Source organism: Nannospalax galili, unplaced genomic scaffold (genome assembly GCF_000622305.1).
Source record: "Nannospalax galili isolate Female #2095 unplaced genomic scaffold, S.galili_v1.0 scaffold467, whole genome shotgun sequence".
Lineage (NCBI taxonomy): Eukaryota > Metazoa > Chordata > Mammalia > Rodentia > Spalacidae > Nannospalax > Nannospalax galili.
In genome coordinates this window covers 672,492-684,527 of record NW_008357490.1, presented here as the reverse complement: position 1 = coordinate 684,527, position 12,036 = coordinate 672,492, and the positions used below count along the sequence as shown (strand labels likewise).

General features: G+C 43.6%; 1 pseudogene; it reads right to left on the bottom strand.

Annotated features, from left to right (window-relative positions):
* Window positions 1-786: 786 nt before the first annotated feature.
* LOC103751623 lies at window positions 787-4,122 on the bottom strand (annotated as a pseudogene).
* Window positions 4,123-12,036: the final 7,914 nt, after the last annotated feature.

Here is a 12,036-nt window from a genome sequence, read left to right as displayed (position 1 = left end):
ATTATTTCAATTTTGGGGGGGGTGTTTTTTGAGACAGGGTCTCCCTGTAGCCCCAGCTGTCCTGGAACTCACTATATAGACCAGGCTGGCCTTGAACTCACAGAGATCCACCTGCCTCTGCCTCCCAAGTGCTGGGATTAAAGGTGTGTGCCACCACACCCAGCTGATAGGGGTAGATCTACTGGCTAAAATGTGATATATTTTAGAGAATGTTCCACAGGCTGCTGCGAAGAATGTACATTCTGCAGCTGTTGGATGAACTACTCTGTAGATTTGCTAAGTCTGCTTGATCTATGTATAGTTTCTTTGTTGAGTTATCTACTGAGAAAGTGAAGTCACCCACTATGATTGTATCTGAACTTGTCTGTACCTTTATGTCCAATAGTGATTGTTTCATGAATTTGGGTACACTAATGTTCAGTACATATTTATAATATTTACAACCATTAAATCATTCATTTTTAACACAATTATTTTCATTTTATTTGTAACTTATTTGCAAATTGTTAATTTCCATCCCTGTTCCTTCTACTGCAGTCTTCCTTTCTCTCCCCTCAAATTCTCCAGAGACTCTGGGAGAATCCCCCCAAATTTCATCTTTGCCAAGGTAAAGGCAACATTTTCAGCAGGCTCCCCCCTCTTCCGGCCTTTATACAAAGCCACAGCAACAACAGGAATGCTCATCATATCACACCTTGACGGGAGGGAAGGCTGAAACTTACCACAGGGCAGAAATGAATTTATGAGGTAAAAATGATAAGCAGAGGCAGGAACGGGCAGCAGAGGAAAGGTGGGCCGCACCCTCCCCACATACCAGTTATAGACTACCTCTGCCCTGGTGGGCTGTCTTCAGGTTCTCAGAAACGAGAGGGAGTTCCTCCCCCCACTGTCTCCCCATTGATGTAACTGGCATCTTCAGAGCACAAGGAAGAAGCGATGCCTGCGCAATCCTCCGGCTGGCCTCGCCCTCTAATATTAGTTCACGGCTTCTTTTACCATTTTGTCTGATTTGTCCTTCTATAACACACTGCTGAAACGAGGTGCCAAGCAGTTCACGCTAACGTCTTTGAGGCCAACTCTGAGACCATGTTCTTAGTAAGTCCCAGCAAAGCTGCTTTACTAACGTTTTAAGGGCCTAGGTCAGGAAATGGAGTGAAGCCTCCTAACAGAAGCTACAACCCCCGCTGAGCCGCCTCCTCATTTCTCCATCTCTGGCGTTATGGCAGTAGGCATCATATTAATGCTCAGAACCTTGTCCCACACCTCCTCGGTGACATCCGTGAAGTTTCCAAAGAAAGAGTTGACTGCAGATTATAGCCCAGGATATCAATACTTCCGTGACGGTTCACAGCCTGAATGGAGAGAGTTCCTAGGAAAGTTCCTATTAGGGTGGGCTGTGATCATTCTAGCCCAGTGTCTTCATGGTGGATGTGATGACACTGAGGTTCCGGGAAGCTATTTTTCCAAAATCATAGCTCAGTAATCACATTTTAGGGCCAGTGAAGAACAGGAAGGCGCCTTTGGTGTTTGGGGGAAGTAAAGGGATTTTCTCAGGGCACAAAGTGGTGGCAGCACTGAGGTCAGACCCCTGCTCCAAAGCACAGAGCTGGAGTAGGAGCCTTCTTAGAGTCAGCTGGGACCTTATGAAACCAGCTGCTCAGGAGAGCTGTGGTGGTGAAGACTCTAGTCTGGCTCTGAAGCAGTTCCACACTCAGCCTTCATGTCATTTTTCTTTCTGGCCCAGAAGCACAGAAGGCAGAAGCTAAGGCTTAAACTTGGAAAGCCAAGAAAGGAGACATCTCACCTCCTTAGTATGTTGCAAGTAGGTGGTAAAGGTCTGGGCTAGAGTAATGGGCAGCCAGGGAGAGCATGTCAACAAGCATTTTCATTTCTTTTCTTTTATACATTTTTTATTGAAATTTTGTATTCCATACAGTATGTTTTAATCCTCCTTACAGCCTGTTCCCCACTGGCACCTTCCTATAGCCCTCCCCCATTGGATTTCATGTATTCTTTTTTTAAGAGAGAGAAAGTCAGCTGGGCATGGTGGCGCATGCCTTTAATCCCAGTACTCAGGAGACAGAGGCTGGCAGATCTCTGTGAATTTGAGTCTAGCCTGGTCTACATAGTGAGTTCCAGGTCAGCTGGGGCTACAGGAAGATGCTGTCTCAAAAAAGACCGAGAGAGAGAGAAAGAGAGAGAGAGAGAGAGAGAGAGAGAGAGAGAGAGAGAGTCTCCTGTAGTCCCAGCTGATCTTGAACTTGCTATGGAGACTAGATTGAGGCCCAAATCTCAAGGAGAGCCACCTCCCTCTACCTCTCAAGTGCTGGGAGTAAAGGCATGCACCACCACACCTGGATTCATTAAATCTTTTGTTCCTATTGTTTTATTGATTTTGTGTGCATTTCATATAATTACATATTAATGATATTTAGACCTCCTCCCCTATCTGCACCCTCCCTTAGAGGTCCCCTGCCTCTATGCATTCGGTCCTATATGCTAAGGCCTATCGAGTCAAGTTTGTGTCTGCATACGTCCTTTGGTATGAGTTCATTCACTGGAGCGCAGTCAGCCTTTCTAGCATCACTCCCTTAAACAAGACCAACTCTCTCTTACCCAGCAGTGATCAGTTGCCAATAGTTCCTCAGCCAAGGTTGGGGGGTTTTGACTCATTTTCTCACTTCTATGCTGGGTTTTTGACTGGTTTGAGTTTCAATGGATCTTGTGCATGTTGTCACCATTGCTGTAGTTCATATGAGCAACATCCCTTCCACTTGGTCATTTACTTCCCATGCTTCTAACAGTGTTTCCACCCCCTCTTCCACAATGGCCTCTGAGCCCTGGGTGGGTGGATTTTAATATAAGAGTCCTGCCCAAAGACCCACACTCTACAGACTCTTGTTCTCTATGCTTTGGCCTGTTGTGGATTTCTGTTAATCATCACCCACTCCCTGAGGAAGTTTCATTGGTGAGAGATGAGAGATGCATTAACATTCTCCAGCCCCCTGTTCCACTAAGTTCCATGAGCATTAGGTGTAGAGGTTGCATTGTAGATGTATCACTTAGGTCTGGGCATCCCACAGACACTTATTCTCTGAGTTTGACCCGTTGTGGAACTCTGTAGTAGTCTCCATCTGTTGGAAAAAAAAAAAAAAAAAAAAAAAAAAAAAAAGCTTCTTTGATGAGTAGCGAGATGTATACTTCTCTGTAAATACAAGGATACCTATTTAGCATACAGTAAGAAATTGTGTTTGTCTAGGGATGTGACAGTCGTAGGTTTTTCTCCAGGATCTATAACTTCTCCAGCCATGTGTATTTGGCTATCTTTACAGTACCACATATAAGTTCCCTCCCACGGAACAGGCTTTAAATTCAATTTAAAGCTGTTGATTGCCTCCAAGAAAAAAGTGCCACTCCTACACCAACAGAGATAGTGCTGCACCAGTCACTGTTGTGGTTGTTAGGCTTTACAGCTGGGTTGGACTACTGATTGATCTTCTCCCTTAGCAGCTTGAATAATATCCTCTGGTACTATGAGAGCTAGTCTTCAGGGAAGAGGCTTCCAGGTTAATTCCAGTTCAGTTGCTCCAAGTCTTGTGTCTGGAGTTTGTCCTGTCTTCAGCAATAGGATCTTGTCTTCAAATTCTGGGAGGCAGTTGATTGTGGGATGCATCAATAGCCTGTATTATTTTGGGAGTCTCTTGGACTATCATGACCAACAACTTGAAGGAAGGGTTCTCCTGTCCAGAACTGTGTTTTTATACACATGCACACACACACACACACACACACACACACACACACACACACACACTGGACTAATACATTTCCCTGTTTTTTTTTTTTCATACCACCTAAGCATTATTTATCTTTCCTCTCTCTCCCCCTATATAACCTTCCTTTCTCTCTCCCCAGCTAAAGTACCCCCATTTTCTCCAGTTCCCCCTTGATGACACCTGTCTCCTATTATCCCCTTCTCTTGAGCTCCTTCTTCCCCTTTACCCTCATGGTTCCTTGTAGAACCCTCCCTCCTCCTTTCCTGGTTAAATATCCCCATTTCCCCATTGGTAACATCTATTACTATCCCCCTCTCTCAGGGTTCTTCTTCCCCTTTACTCTCATGGTTCCTCTCCATTTCCCTGACTCCTATGGTTATAATAGGATACATACTCACATATAAGGGTTTGGAGCTAAGATCCACAAATGAGAAAGAACATACATTGCTTGTTTTTCTGAGTCCGTGCTATTTTACACTAAGTAAAATAGTGTCTAGTTCCATCCATTTACCTGTAAATTTCATGATTTCATCTTTCTTTACTGCTGAGTAGAACTCCATTATGTAAATGTACCACATTTTCATTATCCATTCATCAGTTGAGGGATATTTAGGTTGTTTACATTTCTTTGTGTGTGTGTGTGTGTGTATTACTTTTTTTTATTATGTGTATGAGTGTATTGCTTGCATATACATAAGTGCCCCCATGTCATGCAATGCTCTTGGAGGTCAGAAGAGGGCATTGGATCCCCTGGAACTGGAGTTAGGAAGGTTGTTACCACCATGTGGGTACTGGAAATCGAACCCAGGTCCTCAGCAAGAACAGCCAGTCCTCTTAACCGCTGAACCATCTCTCCAGCCCTGTTTCCATTTCTTAAGCGATCACAAAAAGAGCAGCAACAAATAAGGCTGCACAAGTATCTCTGCAGCAGGATGAGTCCTTTGGGTACATGCCTAGGAGTGGTTTAACTAGATTTGTTTTTGGTAGGTTTTTAGTTTTGTAAGAGTTCTTTACACTGCTTTCCACAGTGGCAATATCAGTTTGCAATCCCACCAGCAGTGAATGAGGTTTCCCCTTTCCCCATATTCTCACCAGCGTTTGGTATCATTTGTTCTCTTGATCTTAACCATTCTGACTGGGATAAGTGGTTTTGATTTGCATTTCCTTAATTACTAAGAATGCTGAACACTTTTAAAGATGTTTCTGTGATGTGACCAGCTGGCCTCCTGCTCCTGCCACCATGCCGTCTCTGCCTGCCAACATGTCTTCCAACCATGATGGACTGATCCCTTCAAACTTGAAGCCAGAATTAACCCTTCCTCTCTTAAATTGCTTTTGTCAAGGCATTTTGCCACAAGGGACAAATAACTAATACACAGCCCATGTGTGTGTGTGCTTATGTGTGTATACGTGTGTGAACATGTGTGTGTTACTGAAGATCGAGCCCTGGACGTTGTGTATGCTAGGTAAGTGCTGTAACACCGAGCTAAATCACATTTTTTTGTTGTCATTGTTGCTTTTTTAGACAGAGTCTCACTAATTGCCCAGGCGGGCCTCCAACTTGTTATATTGCCCAGGCTGACCTTGAACAATTATCCTCTTGCCTTAGCCTTTGGAATAGCTGGGATTTCAGGCACGTACCATCACACATGGCTCCTGGTTTTCATTGTACACGCTCTGCTTCTACTGGTATTAGACACAGCCCCTCCAGCTCCAGTTTCCAGGCAGTTGCTCTATTTTTTGGTAGTGCTATGAGATAAAATTTGCTCATCAGTTTGATCCAGTTAAATTCTGACAGAGGCAATCACTGAGACCAATTTGTTCAGAAAGCAAAAGTCCTTTTTTTAGCTCTTTCCCCTGGTCTTTTCTGCCAAGTGAGGAGCTTAGGATTTAGCTTGCTGGTCTAATTGTTTACAAGAGTGTCAACTTCCCCGCTTTTTTTCAAATGGTGTCCATTCCTCTGGAGATCTCTTTGGCACTCTTTGTCCTTACAGATTTTGTTCTTTTTGGACATCTAAGATGCTTGAAGTCACACAGCTCACATGACACCTGTATTAGTCAATTTTCTGTTGCTGTGACAGAATACCCTGATAAAAAGCAACTTAGGGAAGAAATGGTTATCTTGGCTACAGTTCCAGAGGGAATACAGTCTATCTTGGTAGGGAAGGCATGTAGCAGTAGCATGAGGTGGCCTGACAGTCAGGAAGCTGGCTGATCATATTTCATTCATAACAGGAGGCACACACAGAGAGACAGGAAGTGGAGCCAGGCTATAAACCCTCAAAGCCCACCCCCAACGATGTACTTTGAAGGAAATTGGGGCAACACAGGACCCCTAACCACGGAACTTCTGGTCTCTCAACCATCCAGTTCTATATTGGGGACTTCCTCTTTCCCCCTGCCTGGGCGTCTAGACAGGCCACACGGACGAGTCCCAAGAGAAACAAGAATGGCTGAAAATAAATCTCCCCACAGCCCCTGTCTCCCCTGAGCAGCTGTCCCCACCAAATCCCCTTGTAGGTGCTACCCCTATAAGACTCTGGCCAGTCCCTATGCCCCTTGCAGCAGCTTCCATCTCCCAGGAAGATCGCTGCCTCTGCTGTGCTGAAGAAACAGTCTCATTTCCTGAGGTCAGATGTGGTTTCTTTCTTTCTCTCCTATTCCTGTATTCTGCACTCCACAATCTAACATACTTACTCTTAGTTACAAAGTCACAAGCATAGGTAAGCCTACATCCACAAGGAAAGAAATGCTAATTTGAGGTTAAAAATTGGGGGAAATTGCGGGGCGTGGTGGCGTATGCCTTTAATCCCAGCACTTGGGAGGCAGAGGCTGGCAGATCTCTGTGAGTTCAAGGCCAGCCTGGTCTACGTAGGGGGTTCCAGGACAGCTGGGGCTACAGGAAGCCCCTGTCTCAAAAAAAAAAAAAAAAAAAAAAAAAAAAGTTGGGGGAAATCAAGGTATAGTCTTCATGAAGCCCAAATTAGAAGCACCTGTGATTCACAACAGGCCCAGTAGATCTACATTAGCAAGTGCTTCTCAAATCACCTGGAGTCAAAAGCAGGTGCTGGTTCTGCTTCATGCCTGAGATTTCTAACAAGCCTGTTAATGCTATACAGGGCTCTGAGGTCTGTTGTGGGGATTTTAACCTCATGGAATTAAGTGTCAGAAGATATATACATGGTATTCCTGACCCTCTTGTGTAATTTGAATACATATTTCTCAAAGGCCTGTATGATAAAGGTTTGGTCTCCCAGCCTGTGGAACTAATGGGAGGAAATTAGGCCATTGGGGGCATTCCCTCACTCCAGGTCTTTGTCTCTGTCTGTACCCCCCTCTCTCCCTTTCCCTCTTCCTCTTCCCACTCCTGTCTCCATCTCCCTCTTCCCCTTCCCTCTATCCTCCTCGCCTCCCCCAGCCACTTCTTTCTCCACTCCTTACTCCCCACCACAATGCTCTACTTCACCCACCACGATGCTCTGCCTCACCACAGACACAAAGACAGCAGGGCAAGCTGATCACAGTCTGAAACCTCTGAAACTATGACCAAAATAAACCTTTCTACCATGTAAGTTGTCTACTTGGAGTATTTTGTCACAGCCATGGAAAACTAACACTCCCCTACAGTCTCAAAGAATGGCTCAGGGTTTTCTATCTTCATCCTACAAGGACATGCTTTCCTTTAACATAAGCTTCAGTATGTGGTAACAGGAGGGAAACAGATGGAGATTCTTGGCTCCTGGACACATAAAGCAGTAGCTACTGGTCAGGTAAGTTTCTGACATTTGGCATATTCCAGCACCCCAAAAGCCTGCACAAGTTCACATGCCCAGTCACAGACAGACCACAAGTTTATGGAGACAATATCAAAAGTAACAGTACAAAAGGAAAGAGGTAACTAAAGAGTTTGAAATTATTACAGTTTTCCTGAAAGCATTAGGAACTATATTAAAAATAACTCTTCTCAACTGTGGCTGGCTTTACTTGGAAGCATCGAGGAAATGGTTCCTCTGTGTTGATCCTCCAAACCTTTGACTTATCTTCACATAGGTGGAACTGGTAAAAGAAAGGAGCCAGGGGCTCCTCCCAAGTCCATGTGACCCCTGAGGAACAGATCCTCAAATGACCTTAAGAGTAAAAACAAATCGGTTTATATGGTCCAACTGTATGGCCTTAAACACCCAAAAGGAAAGTATAACCAAAGATTTAAGGGGCCAATATAATTTCATGAGTCCATATGTATAGCTAAATGCTATACAACAAGCAACAGTGCCAGACAGGCGATACCTTCCTTTGAGTTTTTGGCCAGGGTGGCTCAAGAGACTCCCAGACAGTAACCCAGCATAGAACTGGGAAAATGAACAGCAGACCCCAATCTTTCTAAAGGAATATTGACAACTGATTGCTGCTAGATAAGGAGGAGCTGATCTTCCTAAAACAAAGAACTCTAGATAGGCTGACTAGACTCAGCAGATGGACAAGCACTGGGGAATGGCTAGGGGCACTGACAGTAACTGACAGTGGACAGTAACAGGGATGACAGAGTATTTGGGCTCCAGTATATGGGGGTGGGGGGGCTATGGGAGGGTGCCATTTGGGATGTGGGTATATAGATGAATAAGATTGTTTGGGATGAAATACACACAAAAAATCACACAAACAAATAAAAAACTGAGTTATATTTGAGGAAGAAGCATAAAAATTTGCTTCATGTTAATTAGTAGAGGTGAAAAACATTACCATTGAAATCTACCTGATGACTTTATATCCATGCTCAGGAGCCAAGGATCCGACTGTAACTGACTGTGACTAGTCATAATCAGATACATAGAGACTAGAAATGCATGTGCAAACATCTAAGTGTTAGTAGCATTAAAAATGAGTTTTTCTGTATGAAACAGTATATTTTTTAAAAGGAAATGGAGATCTTTTTTAAAGGTTAAAACCTCATTCAATTCTTTGTCTTACAGGGTTTATACTGAGTTCAACATTGTATAACTATTAATTCAACCGTAAACCTAAAATTTACAGCCGGTTTTGAAAGAGGTGCATCTTTGCTCTGGAAATTGTTATTGAATATGTTAATTTTGTAATGAAATGCTTCTTCTAATCATGTGATTATTAAATAAATAATAATAAAAAAAACCCTCTTCTCTAAAATAGATCAACCTCATCTGTTCCGAAACTCCAGTGTCCTGGCTCAAGGTAGATTTAATGTATAGAAAAAGTCAAACAGCAGAAAAAAATCCACGTTAATGAAAAGTATAACTTATTTCCAGTACAACAGCCAGAAACATGCAAAATATCAAGGAAGTTAAAAATAATTCTCTTTGTCCTGTCCAGAGCATTCCAGAGACATGTACTGAGTTTTTTCTTTAACTTCCCTGAGGCTCAGAGATCCCTTTGTTACCATTTCATGAACCCAACACCCTACCTGACCTTAATTCAGAACCCTGTTTAGAGATCTCATCAGCCACACTTCATTTCTTCCCTATAGCAAAAAAGGCTTTTTTCTACCAAGCTGCAAGGGCTGCTCTTAGAGAGCCCCCTGCTGGCCACATGTGGAGGAGGAGGAAAAGTCAAAGAGTTCCAAGAATAAAAATTAGAGATAAAGAAAACCTAGGTCCTCTGTAAGAGCAGCCAGTGCTCTTAACCGCTGAGGCATCTCTCCAGCCCCCAGCCCTTAAGACTTCTTGCTCAGACTCTGCCCTTGGATTTAGTGGTTCATCAGTTCCAGCCTGGTGACTTGGCACTGATAAAAACCTAGAACTGCCAGCTTTGTCAGAGCTGGGAAGGCCCCTATCAAGTGCTTCTGACCACTGAGAGCTCCATACTGACTGCAGAAATGATATGGACCCATTACCTTCAGGTTAAGCACCAAGGGAAGAAGGGACGAAGGAACTGGAAAGTGAAAAATGTACCTAGGGAGCCTCTGAAATTACCTTCAGAAGAAGCCATGAACCTCCCACGTCTGGTGACAGTGAATACTCTGAGCCTGAGTGGCTCAGCTCAAAAATTTGGGAAATGAACAACCAGATGAAAGCTAGGGGATGTCTGGTGACAATACGGATAATGCTACCAAAGAGAGTGAGCCCCATGCCATAAAACTAGACACCTGCATAGCTTTAAACTGTGGTGACATGTATAATTAGAGGGCTCTTGCTAGCTTGGACTACTATGTACTGAGTTCCAAAATCCTAGCTGTAGAGGAGCCCCACCCCCCATCGAGTCATCCAATATATATTGGATGACAGCCTATAATGGACAGGGCCCTATTCTCAAGATAAACCTCTCACATCAAAGACTTACACATCTTAAAAAGGTCTGTAGACCCTCAATGTGGTCACCAACAGTGTAACCTTCTCCTCATAGCCCTAACCAAAGCGGATGAAGAAGTCAATAGGATGTATGCTTATGAGCAGATGGATATATTGGGATCCAATCTGGTAGGCTGGTTCCATCTCCTTGTCAGGTCTTCAGCCCTTCCTAACTGAATGACTACCCAAAGTCTCCTAGAGGACCAAGGAGAAACACAAAAGGACCCCTAAATGATCCAAAGAGGGTAGAAATAGAAATAAAGGATTTAAGAAAGACGTTAGAAACACCTGGAGAATTGAATGCTTGGATCCCAAGTGCTACATTTACAGTACATTCGCTCACTAAGGGTGATTATTATGCTTGTGTGGTAGGATGTTCCCAGACTCTAGTAGTTCCCTTTCCCTTTGGATGGGACAGATCTCAATGGAGTAAGTTGCATGATGTCCCTGTTTCAGAATAAGGATGCATGGGGAAATAAGACTTGCCAGTCTGTTACTCCTGTTCCAGGCCATACAGGCTGGCCACCTGAACCTCCTTTCTCAGTACGAAGGGTAAATGAATTACTCTTCATGTCTCACACTACAAGAGAATGGATTCTTTCACTCAATGGGGGGATCTTGGAGCCTGTACTCATGTCCTGGACATCTCAAATGACAAAGCCAAATAACAGTTACTCTGCATTCACTGTCTCCTGAGTTGGCACACTGTGGTACTACGGACAGGGGAACCTTTACTCACACCTACCACCCAACTGGTATGGGACTTGAGTGCTGGTTCAGTTGCCTATATACACACTCTGGTCTTCAATACCCTTCCTCTTTGGAAAACCAATCATTGAACTAAGACAATCCACTTGCCAATTGTTAGAGGGATGGTTGGAAAATGGAACAGTATGATGACTTCTGTCTTCTCTCACCACTGTAGCAGGGGTCCTGACTGCTGTGGGATGCTGCATCATTACCTGAGTGAGGGAGTTTATTAAGACATCAGTTAATAAGCAAATGCCCATAACATATCAACATAGCAATCTGATGTTTCCAAATGTAAATTGAGACCATGTGTCCTATGATGAAGAACCAGGAAATTTTAGATTGAGTTGAAAGTTAAAATAAATATGAGACACTACAGGGAGACCCTCTCTCAAAAAGACCAAAATAAATAAATAAATAAATAAATAAATAAATAAACAAATAGCCAGGTGTGGTGGCAAACACCTTTAACCTCATCACTCACAAGGAAGAGGCCAGTGGATCTCTGTGACATAGAGGCCAGCCTGGTCTATATAGGGATGTGGATGAAATTACATACATGCAGGCAAAGCACACACACACACTTAAATAAATAAATAAATAAATAAATAAATAAATAAAAAGTAAATAAATAAATGAAATCAATATGGACAAAAGTGGCAGAAACGGTGATAAACACAACATGATGGCCCATTTTTGATACGATAGTACATTAGATGAGCTTTGGCTTCAGATAAGCAGGAGGCACTAAGTGCCCTATCCCAAGTGCTGGCACTTACCTTGGCTACCTTACTTCATTCAAAACAAAAGCTTGTCTCAGAATGGGAAAATAGAGGCAGCATACTATGTGATGACTAAGTGCAGGCATTGAAAAGGGGGAAGAGGGAACAATAGAATGCACAAAAAATTTACGCCTCCTGAGTGCCCAGCCAATGGTGAGGAAGGGGAAAGAACTTGCGGTTAGGGTTTCAAGAATGTTTTGCAGCTCATCGGCGTGTTGGCCGTTTTGTCTAAGTTTGTGGGAAGCGAGCACAGCTGAGTCAGCCAGATGGCGCCCTGGCTGGCTGCCAAACCTCGTGCTGTTTACTCCAACTCTTGGCTGATTGCCAAGGCTCGTGATTCCCGCTTGCTTACTCCAAAGTATGGAGAGGCCAAACAGGTGCTGCCAGCCTGATGATCTTGCTACGTGCCTA